General features: G+C 39.9%; 1 non-coding gene across 1 annotated transcript; it reads right to left on the reverse strand.

Annotated features, from left to right (window-relative positions):
• Positions 1–2,514: 2,514 nt before the first annotated feature.
• On the reverse strand, positions 2,515–2,622 carry LOC136882508 (U6atac minor spliceosomal RNA). The gene has a single exon (XR_010861209.2). It is a non-coding gene; the product is annotated as a U6atac minor spliceosomal RNA (small nuclear RNA).
• Between the last annotated feature and the right edge of the window lie 21,173 nt (positions 2,623–23,795).

The following is a 23,795-nucleotide window of genomic DNA, read 5'->3' on the forward strand; positions in this document are numbered from 1 at the left end:
ATGTGCTGTGATAAGGCACGAATTCCCATTGAGCCCGCGGGACAGTGTAAATACAGTGACTGGCTACTGGAGGGACACAATCGTTGTGAGGAAGTTGGAGCAAATAGCGGGAGCTGCGTCACTGATCCTGCATCAGAGGCACAGTCAAATGTAATAATAATAATAATAATAATAATAATAATAATAATAATAATAATAATAATAATAATAATAATAATAATAATAATAATAATAATAATAATAATAATAATAATAATAATAATAATAATAATAATCCCACTGTCGGCAGTTTTGAAGATGGTTTTCCGTGGTTTCCCATTTTCATATCAAATAAAGCAACTTGTAAAATGATAAATAAATAAAGTACATGTTGCACCGACACCGTGGCCTTTGAGGTACAGTCACAGCACGTGCCTGATGTGAAAATGGGAAACCACGGAAAACTATATTCAGGGCTACCGACATGGGGTTCGAACCCATTATTTCCCGAATGCAACTTCACAGCTGCGCGCCTCTAACTGCACGGCCAGCTTGCTCGATAATAATAATAATAATAATAATAATAATAATAATAATAATAATAATAATAATAATAATAATAATAGTGAGACCAAGCTTATCAAGAGAGCCAAAACTGTAAAGTATCTTGCAGAGTGGATTTCAGAAGACCTTAGTGAAACTGTTGCTCTTGAACAGAGGGAAATTAAACTAGACCATGCCTGCAGAAAACTGTATGCCTCAAAACATCGATAAATGTCAAACTATGACACTACAATGCAATAGTCAGATCTTCAATCCTCTACGCAGCAGTGTCCCTATTTCTAACTAAGAAGAGCCCGCGAAGCACAAGAAAGGAAGTTCCTCAGAATGATGATAGGATCAAGGATCCTCTTAGATCAGGGCCTCTCGAAGTGCATGCACCCGTGCATTGCGCGGCGCAAGGTACAAAAGACGACTTCACTAGGTTGACCAGAGTGCAGACCCCCACTCCCTTTCGCTATTGCCTGTCTCCCCTTTCTCACTTGCTGTGTAGCGCTCCACCACCCGAACTTAGCCGAGATTAGCCGAGTCTCCCTGAGACAAAATGCTGGTCCGAATAGAGCCGAGTCGAACCGATGCACTGTGCACAGAACCTCTGCGCCTCGGTTTACACGCGTGAGATTTTGGGAGTTTGAGAGGCCCTGATCTACAAGGAAGTGGAACCGGTAATGAGCACAATCAGGAAGAAACGAACCTCATTCTCTGAACATCTAATCTGGACACCAGAAAACAGGATCATCAGTAGAATTATAGAAAAATTATGGAACAGTAAGGGCAGCATTAGATGCATTATAGAACTCAAAATATGACGGAACTACAGAAGATTTAAGAAACAAAACCGACAAAATCAAGGCACTTATAGACAGACAAACGAACAGAGATGGAATGAGTGATTTCAGACGAAGAAAGAAAGTTAAGATCCGAGGGAAAGAAACAGTACTGGACCGACAGGAAACCGAAAACCCCTTTTTTTTAATAAATTGCCCTAAGTGGTCCAATAGCCCACCTGGTGGCCATGATAATTAAATGGCCTGACGGTTAGCCGGTTCGTGTCCCGTCAGTCGAAAAGATTTTCAGCATCAGAATGTTGGCCGGCAGGGTAGGAGAGGTGGTGGTATAACGCTGCTGATAGTGATTCGTCCGTCGGATGGAGACGTTAAGCCTTGGACAGACCTCTTGGTGCTATTCGACAGGAGTAGGCTATGTGCCGGCACCGGATTTCACCCTTTCCCTTCCTATTACCATCTATCACGTCATTCATTTCATCTCATTAGCTCCTCTGATGAGGCTGACGTCAGGAAGGGCACCTGGTCGTAAAACTCGCTAGGACTACTCATCTCACTTTATACCCAACCTTGAAGGGAAACGCGACAAGGGTTGGACATACATACAAAAGTGGTCTAATGAAGGCCATAAAATGTAGATAAATAAATAAATAAATAAATAAATAAATAAATAAATAAATAAATAAATAAATAAATAAATAAATAAATAAATAAATAAATAAATGAGGCTGTTATTAGTCTTGTATATATAATCAGTAATCTGCATTTAGGGTTGCGGCCTAGGTGACAGATTCCTCATCAGCTGTTTACTTTGTCTTTTCTTAAATGACCGGGCGAGTTGGCCGTGCGGTTAGGGGTGCGCAGCTGTGAGCTAGCATCCAGAGTGTGGGTTAACACCCCACTGTCGGCCGCGTTGACTGTGGTTTTACGTGGCTTTTCATATTCACACCAAGCAAATTCTGGGGCTGTACCTTAATTAAGGCCAAGACGGGTTCCTTCCCACTCCTAGGCCTTTCCTATCCCATCGTCGCCATGTCGGTGCGACGTACAGCAAATAGTTAAAAAAACAAATCTTATATGATTTCAAAGAACGTTGAAATTTATGGAACATTTCCCTTGATAAATTTTTCCAGTCCCTTATTCATCTTCCTATAAATACATATTTGCCCTTGTTTGTTCTCTTGAATTTCAAATTTTTGTGGTCAGGTGCTCAATAGCCAGCAGTGCTTCAATCAATATATCTGTAATTCAATTGTTGTCTAGGGTAGTGCTAATTCTCTCTCCTTTCATACAACACAATAAAGCAGATATACTCCGCACGGCCTTACTTCTAAATTGAAGTTTCGCAAAACAAATGAGCATCGCCTTCCCTCTGTTGCCAGCGCGCTACGCCTGCGAGAACAGCTGATGCAGTATGACCGCGGTAAATAGCCCTTGTAAATTATAATACAGTACTCAGAAAAACGAATGAATATGGATTGAAAACAAATTCACAAGAACTACACTTTCTAACAATATCTGGCACCATAAGAATATATTATGAACAATAAAAGAGAATGAGGAAGTAACACATCATTAACGGCTAATGGCTGGGACAGAAAGGAGGTTATGGCATATAAAGGGAACTCTGTACTGATCTCAGAGTCACTGTAACCCTCCAACAATATGAAAAACACACTAAATATTGAAGGAAAATGCAAATGATCGCGAACCGTACCGAATACCACACACGCTGAGCGAGATAGGTTAAGCACGTGGTGAATGTAAATATTAGAGTTGGCAACTAGGTTTCGAGATCGTGCTCTGCCGATATAAATCGATATGAATGGCAGCTTGGGATTGGTTGGATGTCTATGCTTCAGCGCATGACCACCAGACAGAGCCAAAATATGCTAAAACGTCAATTTAGAAGTAGGGCCGTACGGAGTATAGGTTCTGGCAAGGGTGGGCGTCGTCTCCCGTGTTTAATAAACTGCTCACCGGGCGAGTTGGCCGTGCGGTTAGGGCCGCGCAGCTGTGAGCTTGAATCTGGGAGATAGTGGGTTCGAACCCCACTGTCGGCAGCCCTGAAAATGGTTTCCCGTGGTTTCCCATTTTCACACCAGGCAAATGCTGGAGGCTGTACCTTAATTAAGGCCACGGCCGCTTCCTTCCCACCCCTTGACCTTGCTTATCCCATCGTAGCCATAAAACCTATCCGTGTCGGCGCAACGTAAAGTCAATTGTAAAAATAAAATAAAAAATAAAACAACACTTGCTCGTTATTGCGGTGGAGGACAGTGTGTTGTGTGGTGTGCGAGTTGCAGATATATTAGGGACAGATAAAACTACTGCTCTGTAATCTCAGGGAATTGACTGTTTCCGATGAAGAATCCTCATGTTTCTGATGACCTTCGTCTGTAGTGTAGCAATGTATGCAAGTGAAACATAGACAATAACTAGTCCAGAAAGGAAGATAATAGATTTTTTTAAAAGAGAAGAATGCTGAAGATGAGACGGGCAGATAGAATCACGAATGAAGAGATACTGAATCGAACTGATAAGAGAATTATTTATTTATTTATTTACTGCGCACTACAGGATTTCTAACCCCAATTACAGTGGTAAATGTTTACACGAGTTATTTAAATGTTTCAATCAGTCTAATAACCTAATATCTGAACTATTCTAATATTATATTTACAACGAGAAAGGAACAGTATTTTACTTCTAATCTAATTTAATCTTTAAAGAAAGAGTAAAAAAACTGTAATTTCATATCTAAACTATTACTTTCTTCTAGTTCTAACACTTATAATTACATTTATGGAATAGGGCTTAATGTAGAATGTTTATAATGCATTTTGTGGTTCAGATCAGCATTACAAATTAGAGAGTTTTCGTGGAGATGGTGAATTGTTACAAAAACAGGTCTAGAGGTACACAGAAGTCTAAAGAATTATTTTTCTGAACTGTACTGTTATAGACATTGCATAGCCTGTAGATTGGGGAATTTTTGTGAGCGGTTGTTCTGATTTTTTATTATGAAAAGTTATATTTGTCCTCGCATTAAAGCGGGGCACGTGGAAGCTCAAGAGGCATAAAAAGTCAGGGTTGTCAATAATAGAATCCACAGTTTTGTACAGAAACTTCATGTCATCCTTTTGCCTCCTCAGTTCCAAGCTTTCTACTTCAGAATTTAGTTCGTTGAATGCTATGTGTGGATTATTACCGTTTTTTAAAAATATACGTATTTTAAATACATCTTTTGGATTTTTCTATCTGTGCAATATATTTTTTGTTTGCTGGATTCCATACAACGCTTGTGGAAATGAAATGGCTAGCATAAGATAGGGTGACGTGGAGGTAATTTCTTTAAAAGTTGTCTCCTGTTCCCTTTCTCATGATACAGTTGAGTGCGTAATGTATTTTTTAACTTCTAAGAAGGTTGATAAAAATACAGTCCATTTACTGTCCTGTCTTGAACGGAACTAATATTTCGAGTATTATAAGAGCTGAGTAGGGGATATTCGTCGCTGTCCAAATCACACATCCTCAAGACATTACAGAGCTGGCGACTTGCCCGCACGCCCGGTGGTCTGTGTAGGTAGAGGCTGATTAGTGCAGCGCTGGAACATTCACGGAACTCTCATATATTAATGGGTCATTACGTACACAGCAGGACGCTCCCTTTGACATTCTCTCTTACTGTCACTCCTGACAAGACTTCAAAAATCGAGGCACTCCATTTCATTACGCTCCTAACATGTCTCTACCTCTCTTTGTACCCTTTCCTCAGTGGATGAGGGCATAATCTCTGTCTGTATAAATACAGTTATAATTTTCCCTATACAGTTCAATTCCTTTCCTCATTCTTTGTATTTATCTCACATTATCAACCAGTCATCAATGATCTGTTGCCGAGGTGGCAGATTCCCTATCAGTTGTTTACCTAGTCCTTTTTTAAGTGATTTCAAAAAATTTGGAATTTTATTTATTTATTTATTTATTTATTTATTTGTCTTAAGCAGTGGTGAAGTTAGGGCTCGTAACCCTCTCTTACACTTAAGCTCGCAAATTACAAGGTAAGACATATGTGAAAGGAACGTACTATCCCTATTATAAAATCAAAAGTAACTAAGCTAAAGAACAGATTTGGAGAACACACAATGAAGAACGAACGCAAAGCTTAACAAGTAAAATAAAAAGAAATTCGGACCATACAAGTAAAAAAAAAGAAAGAGAAAAATGTCATAATGGAAGTAAGTAACATGAACAATTAAAAATAAGTAATGCATAAACAGAACATACACCGTAATACATAATAAAGTAACAGAAATACAAGTGTGGCCATAAAAGTGATCTATGTACATGAGAGAGAGGAAATCCACAACGGATAGCTGCCCTAGAACAAGGGGTACCGTACGGTAACAGCATCAAATTATTATCTATTTTCGCACTATTTATCGTAGGATAAAATGAGCTTATATGTATATAATTTTGAATTTCCTCTGTTGTAGCCCTACAGCTATCCCCGATCAGAAAAACTTTATTTTTCTTTACACATACCGTACAAATGATGATTTACCATTGCCAAGGAATCTCGTAAAACATGTAAACAAATATCTTTTAGATACGAAACGGGAATACCAAAACGAAGGAAGGAATTCATTGAAAATTTTGTGATAGATCCTCGCGCACCGAAGAGTAACCCAATCACCTCCCAGCAACTGGCGGGTATATGATACTTTCCTTCAAAGTACTTAAAACAGGGTTCGTAGTGTCTCTTCTTTTCATAATCAACTTCTTTGGCCTGTGAACTGTTACTCTCAAACCTTATTATGCACATTTACACATTAACATAATCATAATATGGAGGATTTACGGCCCAAGGGTGGTAGAGGGAAACTACAGATTGCGATCAAATAAGGAGATATACAGGAAAACAGAAGACCTGGAAACAACAATAAGGAAAAGACGGCTGCGATTCTATGGACACATGGTCAGAATGGATCCAGCAAGGTTAAATAAACAAATTTTTAATAAAATATACTGCTTGATGAGCCAGTGGGGGGGGGATATGCCAAGCAGATGAAGGAAAAACTCAAGAGGTTAGGAATTGCAGATGAGGAATGTCGTGATAGAGACCAATTCAGGAAAATACTTTCCAACATAGAAGTTCTTGTGGAAGAAAAGAAAGAGCCCAGAGGGGGAGGAGCGCAACATTCTGAAAGAATGAAGGCACTGTGGAGAAAGAGGAAGGAAATAGGGATGATAAGAAGGAAGTGAAGTGGTATTAGCGTGGTCCTAGGTTTGGCCGGTTCGCAAGAAATAATAATAATAATAATAATAATAATAATAATAATAATAATAATAATAATAATAATAATAATAATTATAATAATCTAGAAAATGGTTTGGAAACATCTGCTATAGAGGCAAAGATACACAAAATGGAAAGAGCATATGGTATAACAAAAAACACATACAACAAAAAATGTTTATCTAAAAATCTTAAAATAAAGCACTACAACACAGTTGTGAAACCAGAATGCTTATATGCCAGTGAATGCCCAGTACTCAATTATAAACTTGAAAGATTGGAAAGACTAGAAAGAAGAACTTTAAGAAAAATGTTACGTTCTCTAAAAACCACAGAATTTTGGAAATTAAGAACTAATAACGAAATTTATCAGAACGTAGAAAATATATCTGTTACAGTACGGAGGAGGAGACTGCTATTTTTGGACATATTTACAGAATGGACGACAGTAGATTAACCAAAAAGATCTTCACGTATCTTTGGGAGAAAAAGTCAACAGCCGCCTGGATTCAAGAGATCAAAAAAGACTTGGAAAGAAACAACATCAGAGACGAAGAAATAGTGGAAAGAGAAATTTTCAGGAAAACATTTTAAAGATGGAAGGATTCCAAGGGAGGGAGGCAAAGAAAACCGGCACAAAGTGGTCTGAAGAAATAAAAAGGAAACATAGTGCAACAATGGAGGAATATTAGAGGGAAAGGAAGGAACAACAACAAAGGATGAAGAATTGAAACCGGATCGTGGTCCCTAGTAGGCCCTAACGCAAGAAGAAGAAGAAGAACCTAATATTAATTGTAAGAAACAAGTATTCTTCAGCTGTACAGTAAAATGGCAATGTTACTAGCCTACCTACGACACTCACACATCATATCAAACGTCACCAATCACACGAACAATCGGCGATATTTATCGAATATTACTCGTGATAAATTATTCCAATCCGTAACTTCTCGTCCTATAAATGAATACTTTTCCCAATTTATCGCTTGAATTCGAACTTTAAAAGCTCCATTCGTTCCACGCCATCTCTCCACTGACAGGTCGGAGCATACCGCTTATTCGACCAATTTCATCCTCATCACGACGCGCAGGTCGCCTAAGGGAGGCCAGACGGCATTTCATTTCATGTTGGTTGAGGAGGCTGCTTTTGCGAGGATGTCTGCCTTTTCATGTCCAAGAGAAGGGGTGTGTCCTCGTATTCCTATCTTAACATGAAGGTACTTACAGTGATCCCCAAGAGGTACTATCACCGTATTAGGTACCTAAAAGTCGAAAAGCGGTAGGTTCAGTTCAATTTACAATTTGTGTGGGTTCGAACACACTGTCGCAGCTCTAAAGATGGTTTTCCGTGCTTTCTCATTTTCACACCAGGCAGATCCGGGGGCTGCACCTTAATTAAGGCCACGATTGCTTCCTTTCAATTCTTAGCTCTTTCCTATCCCATCGTCGCCATAAGACCTACATATCTGTATCGCTGCGTTGTATATGATGGTCTTGTAATGTTAAGTTAGTACTAAGCTGAACATATAGTGTGTAGTAAGGAGTAGTGTTAAGCACTGGAAATACTTAAGTTGTGTGGGAGTTTGTATATGATGATGCCGGATTTAGAATGTTAAACTAGTAGCATTTCTTGTAATATTTTCTTTCTATGGAACTGCATGTTATCCTCTTGTTGTAGTTGTTTTTGGGTAATTACGAAGGCTGGAACTTAAATAGTGGCAACTATTTATTTACAACAGATACAAGAGAGTTAGGAGCCTCCGTGGCTCAGACGGCAGCGCGTCGGCCTCTCACCGCTGGATATCGTGGTTCAAATCCCGGTCACTCCATGTGAGATTTGTGCTGGACAAAGCGGAGGCGGGACAGTTTTATCTCCGGGTACTCCGGTTTTCCCTGTCATCTTTCATTCCAGCAACACTCTCCATTTTCATTTCCTAGCATCTATCAGTCATTAATAAATCACTTTGGGAGTGGCGACCCCATCCTACTAATAGCCTATATATGATTCATTCATTACATCCCTGACCTGGTCAATGACTGGACAACGGGTTGTAGGTTTTCATTTTCACAAGAGAGTTACATGTTAGCAACCTATACTGTCCTTCAATGTAGTCACCAGCGTTGTGTATGACGCGTTGCCAGCGGTGTGGAAGTCGTAGTATACCATTAGCAGAGCCTGTTCTGTTGATGGTGCGAATGGAGCGGTCTACTGCCTGTCGAATCTCTGCAACAGTTCTGAAGCGAATGCTCACGAATCGTCTGGTTTCGAACACTGTCCAGTAACGCGGCAAGAGCATGTACTTCTTCTTCATTCGTAGGACGACCTGCCCGATGAATATCCGCCACAGTTTGCCGACCATCGTTGAAGGCTTTTACCCAACGTGCCACTATTCTGTAAGGCAATGCAGATACCCGCAAGCCTCTTGAAGGCCTTGATGACACTGTCGTGCTGTACGACCTCTGGCACATTCAATCTTGATCCAACTCCGTTATTCCTGTGAGGAAAACATAGTGACAACGTTACGTTAGACCGCTAGCTCACAAGTGACTGTTTCTCTCGCTTGTGCGCACGCAGGTGATGTGGGAAGGGCGAGTCCATTTGCTCTGAGATAAGGTAGGCATGTAACCAACGTGTGCTATCAGCGACAATATTAGATTTCGTTGCATACCGTCTCCACAGCAGTGTTGCTACTATTTAAGTTCCAACCCCCGTATGTTTTAACCGTACTGCAAGTAATCATTGCCGCCGGGATATTTCCCAATTGCGATGTATTTGTTAATAATAATAAAGCAGATTGTAAAAATATATATTACGGAGTTCGTATTTTATGTTAAAAATTGCGGCCATAAAGCTGGAACAGCCCTTTTCGAATTACTTTGGAGTGTTTTAGAGTCTTACTTTGCCTCTTAAAATAGCAATTACTTACTTTTTTCTTTCGATTTTGGAAGGATGAAAAATAGACATTTAGACAAAACCCAAACCCAGAACAAAAACTGCAGAATAACTATTAACGAGCTGACCGCATTTCAGCTTCAAAGATTAAAAACTGTGACACAAGGTGTATTTTACAAAGTGTATGCTAAAATCCAATAAAAACATCTTTATAACGAAAACTAATTGACAAATATCCTCAAAAATGTTTATGTGATAATTTCTCATAGGTCTGTTTATCAGTGGTTAAAATTTGGTGGTGATAGTTACAAAACATTAGCTTCCCTAAATGCGAGTTCCTGTGTAATCTGTAAGGTGTTGACATTTTCCATGCTTTATCTCCGGCCGAAATTGTCCAGTCACTGTTTTATCCTACACACAAAAGAAGCTTCTCACATCAATGCTATTTCCACTGATTACGTGCCGTAACGCCCTCAATAGATTTGTTTGTAGTTCTCGTCTTTGTAAAGGATAACTACGTGTAAATAAAGAGCAGGCATGTGGGAGTCAGAAGAACACCTGATCTTTGTTCAAAATACTACTTATAAACCTGTAAACTGGCGTTTATCCTCTCGTCTAAACACAGAACTAGTTCTTTTGTTGAACTCCTTAACTACGGCCTACTTAACCTCTTAATGCCTCGCAATGTCAGCTTCAAGAGGACTTGGAAAATAATCCAAAAGAAAATCTACGTTAGCGAACATGATAATTAAACATGTGAAATATATCATCGTCCTAATACTACAATGCATAAACTCAAAAAAGAATGGTATTCTAGACAGTGCTTCCTTGTAAGGAAACAGAACAAGCCATACTAGATGCATGCAGCAATATCGTTTAGCTTTATTCCAATTCTAAAAAAAATTCATAGGACCAAAATTTCAGGATTATAAGATAATATACATCAAGAATGAAACACTCTACAAGAAAATTGAAAAACTCTCGGATACTATGCGAAAGAGAAGGATAACTTATTACAGTCGTCTTCTCAGAATGAACTAATAGATTTACCAAATAAATCTTTGACTTCTTCCGTAATCGCGAAACAAAACCGAACTGGTTTCGAGAAACTGAGGAAGACCTAATACACAAGAACCTCGTTTATCCGGCCCTCATTAATCCGGATCTCCAGTTTATCTGGATCGAAATTTTTTTTTACTTGCATAGTATTTCTTTTACGGGGTCGACTCTTCTTGAATATCTTTTCCGCCAAGGATAGTTAAGGAGAGGAATTAGAAGAAATCCGGCCATGGTATATCAAAGGTACCGTCCCGGCATTCGCCTGGAATTGAGAATGGGAAACCGTGGACAACCATTCCCAGGACGGCCGAGGTGGGATTCTAACCCACGCTCTTCTGAATGCAACGCACTACTAATTCACTGATGGTGAATTCGAAAATGAAACCGGCGCTCCAACAGAAGAAGGAGCCAACAATGCAGCTGGACAAACTGATGGCCTATTTAGAATCCTTGACTGAAACCACACCGGCAGAACTGATCTTAGTAAAACGTCTTCGTGATCGTGCTGCTCGCAAACGATATACACATATAAAACAGAAAAAAGAAACTCACATTATTTCAGTGCATAAAAGAGTCGTAAATGTAAGAAAAGTGTTCTTATATTATTTTGTACAATTGAAAAAAGGTATTAACTTACTGTACAACTTATGTTAATATATTATATAACTTGTACTGTATTTGGGTTTTAGTTTCTCCGGATTATCCGGATTTTCGATAATCCGGATCGGTCCCGGTCCCGGTCCCACTTAATCCGTATAAACGAGATTCTTGTGCAGAAAAATTACAGAAAATTAACTATTTGATCGAGCAGCTAAAGTAATAACTAAAGCCCGGATTTTTATGCAGTAACAGGTTAGATTGCAAAAGAATTTGGTTAGTAGAAAGTGTCGGCCACCTGCTCTTTCATAATGTAGCAAGGGTAACATGAATTATAGGGGTTCTGATGGGCCGCACCCCTATGCTTATGCAATCACCAAAGCATAATTGTTGTGAAGGTAGACTATACTTGCTGCTCGCTTCAGTAACTTTGCATTCTAACTTATTAATGCATGAAAGTCCGGACTCTAGTAATAACTAAAGACGAAAATATAAAGTTCCAAGACAAATCTACATTCAAAGCCAAACCTATTATCTCCGAAGACGAGAGGAAACGAAGATCAGAAAGAATGAAGAAATACTGGACACTAAGAAAAGAACAACACACAGAGAAATGAGTGACTCAACGTGCCCCAAAGAGGATGAAACTAAAGAATAATAATCAGTAAAATTCTTCAAACTGTCAGTGCCATCCTAACGCAAAATTGGGAAATAATCGATTAAAAGTAATCGAATTATTTGTAACGATTACATTTTCTTCCACTTAATCCGTTTACCTCCAGGGTTGGTTTTTCCCGCAGACTTAGCAAGGGATTCCACCTCTGCCGCCTCAAGGACAGTGTCCTGGAGCGTGCGGTTTTGGGTCGGGGATACAACTGGGGATGAGGACCAGTACCTCACCCAGGCAGCCTCACTTGCTATGCCTAATAGGGGCCTTGTGGGGGATGGGTAAATCGGAAGGGATAGACAAGGAAGAGGGAAGAAAGCGGTAGTGGTCTTAAATTAGGTACGATCCCGGCATTTGCTTGGAGGCGAAGTGGGGAACCACGGAAAACCACGTCGAGGGTGGCTGAGGTGGGAATGGAATCCCCCTCTACTCATTTGACCTCCCGAGGTTGAGTAAACCCCGTTCCAGTCCACTCTTCTAATTTCGCTGAAGAGCCACGAATTGAACCCGGGCCTCTGGGGGTGACAACTAATCACACTAACCACTACACCACAGAGGCGGACAAAATGGGGATGGAGGCACCTTCGAGTATGTGGGACTATGCCCTTTCTCCATCCACCATTGCCAAATTTTATGTACAATTTGTAATAAATAAATAAATAAATAAATAAATAAATAAATAAATAAATAAATAAACAAAAAATCATACACTTGTCTGCAACCATGTTCCTCTCAATCCTCTGTTGTTCTCTTCACTTCCTTGTAGTCTTTACATCCCATCAAGTTTCTCACATTCTCGGTCTTCCTCTTTCTTTCTTTCTTTCCTAGTATTTTTCCTTCAAGGGAATTTACTAGGAAGTCATTGTTTCAGGATATGGCCCACAAGTTTTATCTTCCTTCTTTCCATATCCTTTATCAGTCTCCGTTGTTCAATGATTTCCTTTCACCGGGCGAGTTTGTCGTATGGTTAGGGCCGCGGTGTTGTGAGCTTGCATCCGAGAGATAGTGGGTTCGAACCCCACTGCTGGCAGCCCTGAAGATGGTTTTCCGTGGTTTCCCATTTTCACACCAGGAAAATGCTGGGGCTGTACCTTAATTAAGGCCACGGCCGCTTCCTTCCCATTCCTTGGCCTTTCTTCTCCCATCGTCACCATAAGACCTATCTGTGTCGGCGCGACATAAAGCAAATAGAGAAAAAAGATTTCCTTTCGAACACCTCGATTCGTCTTTTTTTTCAGTCCAGCTGTCATAATCACAAGGCAGTGCACTCCAGATAAAAGGAATTTACAAAATCATTTCTTGTTTTGAAACTTATATGGGTATTTGTTGAAAGACTTCTTTTATTTTGAAAGATCTGTTTAGCAAGATTTCTTTGCATTCCTTGGTGCATCCAGTGTCTTCAGTGATAATGCTTCCTAAATAATAATAATAATAATAATAATAATAATAATAATAATAATAATAATAATAATAATAATAATAATAATAATAATAATTACATTCTTAGTAAATTTCACTTGTAATCATAACATTTTTACAAAATGTAATGCTATTTTTACTTGTAATTTACGTCTTGAAATAACATTGTAATCGTTTCATTCTAGTAATTAATATACATCGCTGGAAGCAAAACCGGGATAATATAAAGCGATAATGAAGGTAACTTTTTCAGCTCCACTACATCAATTCTGGATGAGGTACTTTATTATCTCTCCAGTACTTCCAAAACAATTATACTTATTCCAACGATAAAATTAAACACACGTATTTTTCAAATACCCCTGTAGGGCGTCTTTTCTTCCCTAATGGAATGGTCTACACTGAGTAAAGATATAGGGGCTTGGGACTGTTCTGTGCCATTTGGAAAGTGCATCTTCAGCACATTAACATCTGTAAGGTACTATTAAACTCAGGTGACGAATACATCCTTGCTAAAAGAAATGTTAAAGAAGAAATCGCTCTCTCACTGCAATACCTCAACGTCCCTCCGTCTGACAAGTTGCTACATTCTCCCTTAGAAATAACTGACGCCAGAAAAATGAGAAGAGTACTAAGAGAAAGAGCATTCAGTGAGTGGTGTAACTTGGAGCAGAAAAGGAAAAGTGTGTGTTTATACAACCCACGAATCTATTCAAACCATGGTCTTTCAGTGTTGAAGCAATTCATGTGCGGATGTTCTGATGACGCGTATTCCTTCCAATGACTATACTCCTGCCAACATACTTCATACAGGAAACAGTGCACAAAGCTGTAAATGTCAGAAACAGACAGAGACTGAAAACATGCAGCTGAAACCTGCAAACTCTGAACTGCTAAAAATTAGTGTGCGGAAGAAAACGAGATTTAATATGATTTAGTGAAGCATTCGTTGTTCCTAGAACACACGGAAATATTTACAGAATCTGACACCTGCTCACAAACTAATAAAGGGAGAGTGCGATGAAGAGCAGAAGTAGAATAAGCATTGATTTTGCTTACTTCCCAAAACTAGACTTTCCAACAAAATAATCACTCATGTTTCTTGGGTTTATTTACGAAAGTTTAATTTTATTTTTACGGTTATGAAGTCCAATGTATAAGCGTTAAAGTTTTGAAGATAATGTCTTAAAATTAAAAAAACTTACTTTATTGTATTAATAATTTATAAAATGAATGTCCGTCTCTGTGGTTTAGTGCTTAGTGTGATTAGGTGCCACTCCGAAGGACCGGGTTCGATTCCCAACTCTGCCAATAAATTTGAAAAGTGGTGGAAGGACTGGAATGGGATCCACTCAGCCTCTGGAGGACATCTGAGGAGAGTGGGTTCGATTCCCATCTCAGCCATCCTCGAGGTGGTATTCCATGGATTCCCTCTTCTCCTCCAGGCAAGTGTCGGGGTGGTACCTAAATTAAGGCTACGGCCCCTTCCTTCCCTCTTCCTGTCTATCACTTCCATAGCAGGTGAGGCCACCTGGGAGAGGTACTGGTCCTCCTTCCCACTTGTATCCCCGACCCAAAGTCTCACGCTCCAGGACACTGCCCTTGAGGCGGTAGAGGTGGGATCCCTCTCTGAGTCCGAGGGAAAAGACCAACCGTGGAGGGTAAACGAATTAAGAAAGAAAGAAAGAAAGAAAGAAAGAAAGAAAGAAAGAAAGAAAGAAAGAAAGGAAGAATAATTTGCGTAGAAATTGATATAATTGAATTGTGCGTGTCTTGGACGTGAACTCACGGTTCTCCACTACAATAGACTGTACCGAGAATCGATTCCCAGAGCACTACGCTGGCTCAATGGCGGTAAGTTTCCTTAAGCCAGTGCAATATTCGGAAGCAAGTTCAATATCCTCGCCTTACCAGCTGTTTCCACGCTGTCAACTCTCATGAGCCGTGACGTTTTTTTCTCCTTTTCCGTCAGTCTGAGCTCCCTTGAGAAGTGTTTCCGATATCAGCCCCGTAATGAGAACCTGCCATTTTGTCAGCGCGCATTACTAACAGAGAAGCAGTCGTGACCAGACGCAAATCAGAGCTGATGAGTTGTGGCAGGGCGAGAGAGCTCCAAAACTAAGCCTACCACACGATGTACTCTATGTATGTTACGAGTTTGGATATCTATATGCATAAAATAGTAATGGTTTCTATAAACTTCCAACTTTTGCCGCAAACTTGGTTTAATTCTTAGCAGACAAAGTACGCCCCCCCCCCCCCACAAAGTACGAACGACGTGAAATTAAGCTATTTCCTCAATTTTGCGTAAAGTTAAAGGGAAAGGAAATGTTTCAAATTGTGAGTTTTGGATAGCTCTATCAAACTAAAAGAATACTTTTCGAAAATCACTTCCGGCCTAAATTCAGTTCCGTAAAAACAGACCAAAATCGCTTGCTTTTTTTTTACTTATTTTCTTTTTGATTCATATCCTAGCCAAATCAACTTATTCACATAATTGTTTCTGTAATGTGTTCCTTGATTCAATACCCTCACGCATTTCTTGATTTTTTGAAAAATGACCACATCGAATGTAGTGTTTAAGTGAAACTCTGCGTTAACTCACATTAGCGCTCGTAGTCGTAGAAAAAGGTAAACTGCTAATCTGATCGACAGGAATAACGATGATTAAGAAAATGATTGTTATTTTTAGGGATAAACTAGCTGATGTACCCGTGCTTTGCAACGGAATTCTACATAGTATACAGAATTCTAGGTTAGGTACCGGTAGTGTACACGTTGTGCGCAGAATTTTATCAAATTGCATAGCTCTTAACGTTACCCTAGAAACGCGACGGGGAAGTCACCGAATGTCTTTTCTAATATAAATTACTGGGTTAGGGAATTTTCATTGTAATGGTAGGCCCGCTTGCCTACAATCCGTCACTATCAGGTTGGGGAGTTTTCATTATAATTGCAAACACTCACTCTCCACCTGCCTTTTTACATCCTAAGAAAGACTGCCTTAGCGGCTTGCCCAACTGAAGTGACCATAGGTCATGACAATGACGTCAGTTGGAATGACGCGATTTCATATGAAATAGTCGATCAAATAAAAAAACCCACTGCCGATCTAACAGTCCAGCAGCGCCGGAATGGCCAAGACGCAGAAAGCCGTGATTTGTGAACACTCTTCGTCTTTTCTCGGATGGGGGGGGGGGGGGAGGATGGGTGTAGAATAGTGGAGGGTCCCAGGACAAAAACTATGCCCTTTTGCTATTCTGTTTCCTAGGAGTATCCGATGAGTCGAAAAATCTCAATTCACTACACTGGCGGCGGAGAAATCTGTCTGACTCTGAGGCAAATTTTTCCTCCAAGCCAGACGAGGAATCTCCTCTTCACTGCAAATTTGGAATAAAATGAACGTAGAATTTAATAAAAGTGAAGAGGAAGAAGCTTTTCTTAAGAAACGGCTCTTTTCAGTGTTGAATTTTGAGTTATTTAGTGAATTGTGGTGCTATCATTTGCAATAGGCCTAAACTGTAATCCTGAACGATAGTTGCAGTCGCTTAAGTGCGGCCAGTATCCAGTATTCGAGAGATAGTGGGTTCGAACCCCACTGTCGGCAGTCCTGAAGATGGTTTTCCGTGGTTTCCCATTTTCACACCAGGCAAATTCTGGGGATGCATCTTAATTAAGTCCACGGCCGTTTCCTTCCCACTCCTGGCCCCTTCCTGTCCCATCGTCGCCATAAGAACTATCTGTGTCGGTGCGACTTTTATACTAAGTAAGCCTCTGCTTTAAGTGTGCACCACCGCCGTCTGGGATTGTGACGGCGGTGGTGTACACACTGCTCATTCAAAATAGAGCGTCAGAGTAAGGATCGAATTGCTGGAAAACTGTCATGAACCAGCGTGTTCCGTACCAGCTGTATGAGAAAATGTATGAATCAGAGGAACGGCATGCTAAAGAAGAAAGTTTTGTAACTCCCCACCTATTTCCCGCCACGAACCTGCTACGCTGGCGTAGCAGGGGGAGAGGTGATACTCCCACGTGGCGCGTCCCAGGTGGCGGATAGGGGGGTCCTAACCGGCTTGCCGGCGGACTTGAGAGAAATAAAATACCTCTCGCGGACCAAACACAACACCCCCTGCGGGTGGGGGACGCACATGTAGAATACTCCCGCGGTATCCCCTGCTTGTCGTAAGAGGCGACTAAAAGGCGCGACCAAGGGCTGATTGAATTAGAACCATGACACTAATTTTGAATCGTACCATCACGCGGGGAACACCATAGGTTGCCTGCACTTGCGAGTACTGTAGTACCACGAAATTAGGTACGAAATAGGTTTGTGATTAATAGCAGTAAAAAGCCTGGCCTGGTGGTTTCCAGTACCCGTGAGTCGTACCCATGTGAGCAACACCGCGGGTCTGGGCGTAGCCTGTGAGTTGTACCACTATATGAGCAGCACCGTGGGTCTGCGTTGCCTGTGATTAGTACCCACTATGTGAGGAACACCACGGGAATACCGGCGCCCGTGTTTAGTACACCTAGGTGGTGAACCTTCTCGGTTTGCGTTGGCTATGAGTTGCGCCATTGTGTGAGGTCTGCGTTACTTGTACGTATTGCAATACTTGTGAGTAGTACCATCTTGTGTGGGACGCCGTGAGTCTTCGCTACTTTTGATTAGTACCCCAACATGACACATACCATGTTTCTATTTTACTCGCGACATGTACCATTCTGTGGGGCCTTAGACGTGGATTTTGCACCCTATTTAGACACCAAGCATCATTGTGCTTTATAAGTGGTTCCTTGGTCGGTAATAATATTATTTTCGATCTGTTTTGAGTCTGATCCATTGTTTTTCTTTGTTTGGTTTTTGTTGTGTTCATGTCCATCCATTCATTCTTCATGACATATTTTATTTTTATTTTGGTAGTGGATGCTTTTGAAATTTTTGTTATTTCATTTCGTACCATTAGGGGCCGATGACCTCGATGTTAGGCCCCTTAAAACAACAAGCGTCATCATCATCATCACCTATTTCCCGCCAATATTCATTCAAGCTGTTATACTCGGTATGTAGCAGTAATCCCATATATCGGAGTTGAGTGCTGGTATAAGAGACAAACAACATCACAACAAACAATGATCAATGTTATGTTATTGTTGATTAGTGATATGCGCTTTTGATATTGTAGGCCTTCACATTTAGTTTTCTTCCGACTCTGAAATACCACTCTTATCATAGTCGGTACGGTAAGAATAAAACATAAATGATCGAAATTGTTTTCTCTATAACTTTTGTCATGTAGTACTTTTCGATTGGACCAATAACATAGGTATTAAACATTAAATTTTAGGCGCCTTTCCCTAAACTACAATTTCATCCAGGGCGAATAAATTTTTTATAGCTTAGACTAGTTTCTTAATCCCCCGACTCAATATACCGATTTTCATTAAATTCTGTTCATCCATTTTCTCGTGGCTCGGCGTTATTGTAGACTTAGCAATACAAATAGAAATTCGTGAATATCTGTGTTATCATAGCCGGTACGGTATAAATGTATAAGACATAAATGATCGGAAATTTAATTCTATATAACTTAAGTTATGTAGTATTTATCGACAGGACCACTAATATCATACATATTTGAAAATTACATTTTAGGCCTCCCCCTAAACTACCATTTAACTCAACGTGAATAAAATAATTTATAGCCCAGTTTGTAGTGGCTCATCCCCCGACTTTACGTACCGATTTTCATTAAATTTTCTTCACCCGTTTTCTCGTGATGCGTGTACATACATACATACTGAACCCATGAACTTTGTGTCATAAGGAACGAGAGTCCTAAAGTCATTACATGAGGTCCCATATAAATTGTTACGGAGATTTCCGTGGTAGTTAGAGGTGAAAGAAGGTGCTGGAATGAATAGGTCTCAACTTACGAAATTAAAGTTAATTTAAAATTTAACAAGGTTATATTTTCTTTCCAAGATCAAGAAATAACAAGTATAACAGGTATTCAGTAGCATATCAACCGATTAAGAATGTACAATTACAGTTTGCTACAGGATTTGGGCTTCGAGCCCCAGACTCTCAATTCTTGAGCAATTACCCCAACTTTACCCAAATACAAGGTTTGACAAAGGGGCGGAAAACCCCAATCATGCCCAGGAGCACTTGCTCCCAATTACCCAGTAAAGCCTGCTCGAGGCACACAGAAACCAAATTTAAGAAAGAGCCACCCGCTCTCAAAGTTCAAGCCCATCAACGGCCACACCAAACTCCACCTTCAAGCTGTCCTCCGGACGCATAAAAAACAGAGGTAAAAATACCCAACCTACTGAGGCCTATTCAGTAAAGAAACAGGACAATGACATGGCCCCAAAATACCAACTTGAGTGGAGGCGTACTCAGCACTCCTAATACACTTTATTAAAACCTAATTTGGCCCTAGGCCGCTTATGCAAGGGCTAATCCCATACTACGGAGGTGACACGAAATAAAACTTTATTACATTACGAAGAGATGGGAAACTGTTGTAAAAATGTAGTCACCTCAAAACAATATGAGTGGGAGCTCGAGAGGGTTAGGCACTCTCTATCCCAATTTGTAGTTAAAGAGACAGAATTTATATCAAGTGTCTTTTACATTTTAAAGGAAGGTTACATGATAAAAGTTTCGAACCTGCCCCGAGGGTTAAACTGCTGAGCTAGCAAGAAAATAAGTTATTAAAAGACCATTACCTTATGGATGAACTGCTGCCCGAAGAAAGAGGCGCTTCCCGCCCCCTGCTACATAATCACACTAGGATAGATGTTACTGAAGTGGCCAGGAGACCAGAAAATCAGCAGTTTATATATCCTCGTGGAAGATTCGAGACGTTTCATGAATGATTACAACCCGCCCACAAAATTTTATTGGTTACCGAACACAGTTACAGAGCAGGTTGGGGAAGAAAGACCCGATTGGTCGAAAATTAATTTAAGAAATTCGGGATTGGCTAATTTCAAAACTGGCGGAACGAACGGATTAACATTGCCAACTCAAGCAATGACAGAAAGAAATTTAACAAAGAACAAACTTATGACTACAAAATTTCTTCAAAAAAGTTCCTTCACTTCGCACTAGGGTGCACAATTGTAGTTCTTAAGTGGTGCCATCTAGAAGAGAATGTTCACACTTCTTGCCACAGAGAAAACAAAAACGAATCGAAACTGACATAGTTCAGAACGTTTCAAAATTTACAGTAGGGACATCTTCTGAGAAATCTTAGAATTAATGTGGTTGTTAAAGTTCAGGCTTCCTCCAGTAGAGGAGTTTCAACTGGCGCAATGTTTGAATTAGCGGCGTGGAGGTGTACCGCCCGGTACATAAATGAAAAGTAATTAGCTCTAGCTAAATTTTTTATCTTTGACCAGGGAAGGTACGCAGAGGAGCAGGTGTTTATTCTCATTATCTTCTTCTTCTTCTTGAGGCGCCTTCTCCTAGCGGAGGTTGGCGGTCCACATAGCCAGCTCTGGACGTGATGTTGCAGCATGGAAAGCATCTTCTGAAGTGCAGTTGTGCCATCTTCGGATGTTCTTCAGCCATGAATTTTTCCTCCTGCCAACATACCTTCTCCCCTGTATTTTACCTTCAATGATGAGTTGTAATAGCTGGTACTTCTCGCCTCTCATAATGTGACCTAGATATTGGGTTTTTCTTTTTTAACAGTAAGTAATAGTTCTTTTTGTTTCTTCATGCGATGAAGGACTTCGTCATTTGAAATTTTCAGCACCTACGGTATTCGGAGTAGGCGGCGGTATAGATACATTTCAAAAGCATCAATTCTTTTTTCTAGATTTTGGTCAAGGGTCCAGCTTTTACATCCAAAGAGAAAAATGGAGAATACATAGCACCGAATCATTCGCATTCTTAATTGCACACTTAGGTCCGATTTTGTAAAAAGCTGTTTCATGCTAAAAATTGCCTCCTGGCCTGTTCTATTCTAGATTTTATCTCCCTCTTGGAATCACATTCCTCATCTAGCACAGTACCCAAGTATTTGAAGGAGGATACTTGTTCAATCTTACTGCCGTTTATTGACAGGGTTGCTGGAATTTTTCTTTTAGAGAAGACTACAACTTTGGTCTTGGAAGCGTTGACAAACAGGCCAAACTCTTCACTGCGCTGGACTAATTTGTCTATCATGCGTTGGAGCACAGGTAATTCATTTGCTATATCAACAGTATCATCTGCGTACCTGATATTGTTAATTGCCTGTCCATTTATAACTATCCTGCTGTTTTCCTCCAACAATACCTCCTTAAATATTGCCTCAGAATAAATGTTGAATAAGAGAGGTGACAGAACACAACCCTGACAAACACCTTTTCTGATTGTAGACGCTTCTGATGTTCTTTGGTCGATTTTGACATCTGCGGTTTGATTCCAGTACAGTGCGCTGATAATGCGTAAAAAAAAATTTTGTCATTAATGATACAGATTTTAGACTACTAAATAGCTCCAGAAAGAAATTTGTCAAAAGACGCACCTGTTCGTTAAAATTCTGTCAAAAGACGCACCTGTTCGTTAAAATTCTGTTACATCGACCAAATATAGTGCCGGTCTTATGAGGTAATTTAACAATTTAGTGGGTTAAGAGAAATCCTTAAATGCTTATCAATAACACTGCTACTAAACTATACAACTATGTGTTACATCGCGACCTTTCTTCAGTACATTTTTATGGAGTAGAAAAAGTGTCTGTAACATTTTGGCGGTAAGTGCAGTCGGCATGAAAGTGGGGAGTAAATGTATGAAAGAGTAATGCGCCATCTTGCAAACTCGCATTGTATACAGTGAATTCGAGGCGAGTCCACGTATTTCAGAGTAACTTTATAAACCAGCGTTTGAAAGACTATGTCCAAGGGAAGATAGGTTTTGGCCGAAGGTGGCTGTAACATCATCTCCAAGTGGAGATAGGTTTTAAAAGTACGGAATCGTAAACTTTCTATGAACTGCAATTTACACTGTTATTGGCGAATGTTGCATAACATAAATACAGTCAGTCAAAGTATTCTTCCGATAAAAGTATTCAACAGTATTCCAAATGAGGAATCATCACGCAGTTTTCAGGGACAGGGAACAAACGGTCATTCTAATGCTGCGATCCTGCGCTTCCCGCAATTGAAGTTGTAAATATAATTGTTGTATTCTAAAGTATTGCGTGTGCGGGTCAGTGTTGTACAGACGTGTTCTATCCGTACAAGGTAGAAAACGTGTGAAGGGCATTTTTTGTATATGCCATTATTTTCAGGCGAATGAAAGTAAAATTAAAACAAAAGGAAAAATTCTCATTGGATCTGTAAAAATGGGAGACAACGTACGACTACAGGTATGTGAATAACCACCTTTATAAAATGCTTTTATTTATTTCATGATGTCAATATTATTTTGTGTGTGTATCTGTGACGCATTTTGGTCACCCTTTTATTTCGTGAAAATGTCAGAGAAATATGACATAAGGTCGTTTCTTTGTATTTCTTGCATAATCGGGAAAGTCGCGAAACTAGCGTGTGAAGTGTTGTAGAGTAGTAGATTTTGATGGTTGAGAAACGAATATAATGTCTAAAGTAAAGTATCATTTCCGTACGTTTATTTTCTATATTTGTGGTTTGTCATAATGAAGACATTAATCTATCGTATAATTCTGTTCGATGTAAAGATGGAATTCATGTAAGCGTAATCAAAACAATGGTAAACACGGAACAAGGCACTGCTTCCAAAGCAAAATCATATATCGATGACGTTTGTTGTCCAAAGGGGTCCAAACTCCAGGTCACCGGCCCCTCATAATGGTACCAATCACTTTGTAGTAACGGCTACCACGGTCAAAAAACACAAGGACGAGGATTTTTTCTAAAACTGTTAGAGGTTACGAAGAAAATGCATATGACGTTTCTTGTAGAAAGTTTAATTTCAAGGTCACGTGGTGCACTTTATTTTTCGATAGAGCCAACCGTTTACTCGTGAATTTAGTTGATGTAGGATAAATCTGCCCAAATGTGGGACATACCCCTGTAAAATCCTCAACTAGTTCGAAACAGTGAAACGTATCAAAATCAAAAGTATCCCTTGTGTTAGTCGAGATTTAAAGCTGTATCCTTACCAAATCTGAGCTAAATCGGTCCAGTAGTTATAAGTCTATCCAGAACAAACAAAACAGAAGAAAATAAAACCAAAACCTAAACCTAAACTAAAACCAACTAAAGCAAACGAAACGAAACTAAACGAAACTATGAAGGAGAAGTGCAAGGTTGTCGAAGGTTGTATGGGACTAGGAAAGGTAGATGCTGCATACAGGAAAATCAAGGAAACCTTTGGAGAAAGGAAATCTAGGTGTATGAATATTAAGAGCTCAGATGGAAAGCCACTTCTAGGGAAGGAACACAAACCAGAAAGATGGCAGGAACATATCCAACAGTTGTATCACGGTAAAAATGTAGATGATATGGTTCTGGAACCAGAAGAGTCCTTTGATGCTGATGAAATAGGAGATC

Source organism: Anabrus simplex, chromosome 10, assembly GCF_040414725.1.
Source record: "Anabrus simplex isolate iqAnaSimp1 chromosome 10, ASM4041472v1, whole genome shotgun sequence".
In the NCBI taxonomy this organism is placed as follows: Eukaryota; Metazoa; Arthropoda; class Insecta; order Orthoptera; family Tettigoniidae; genus Anabrus; species Anabrus simplex.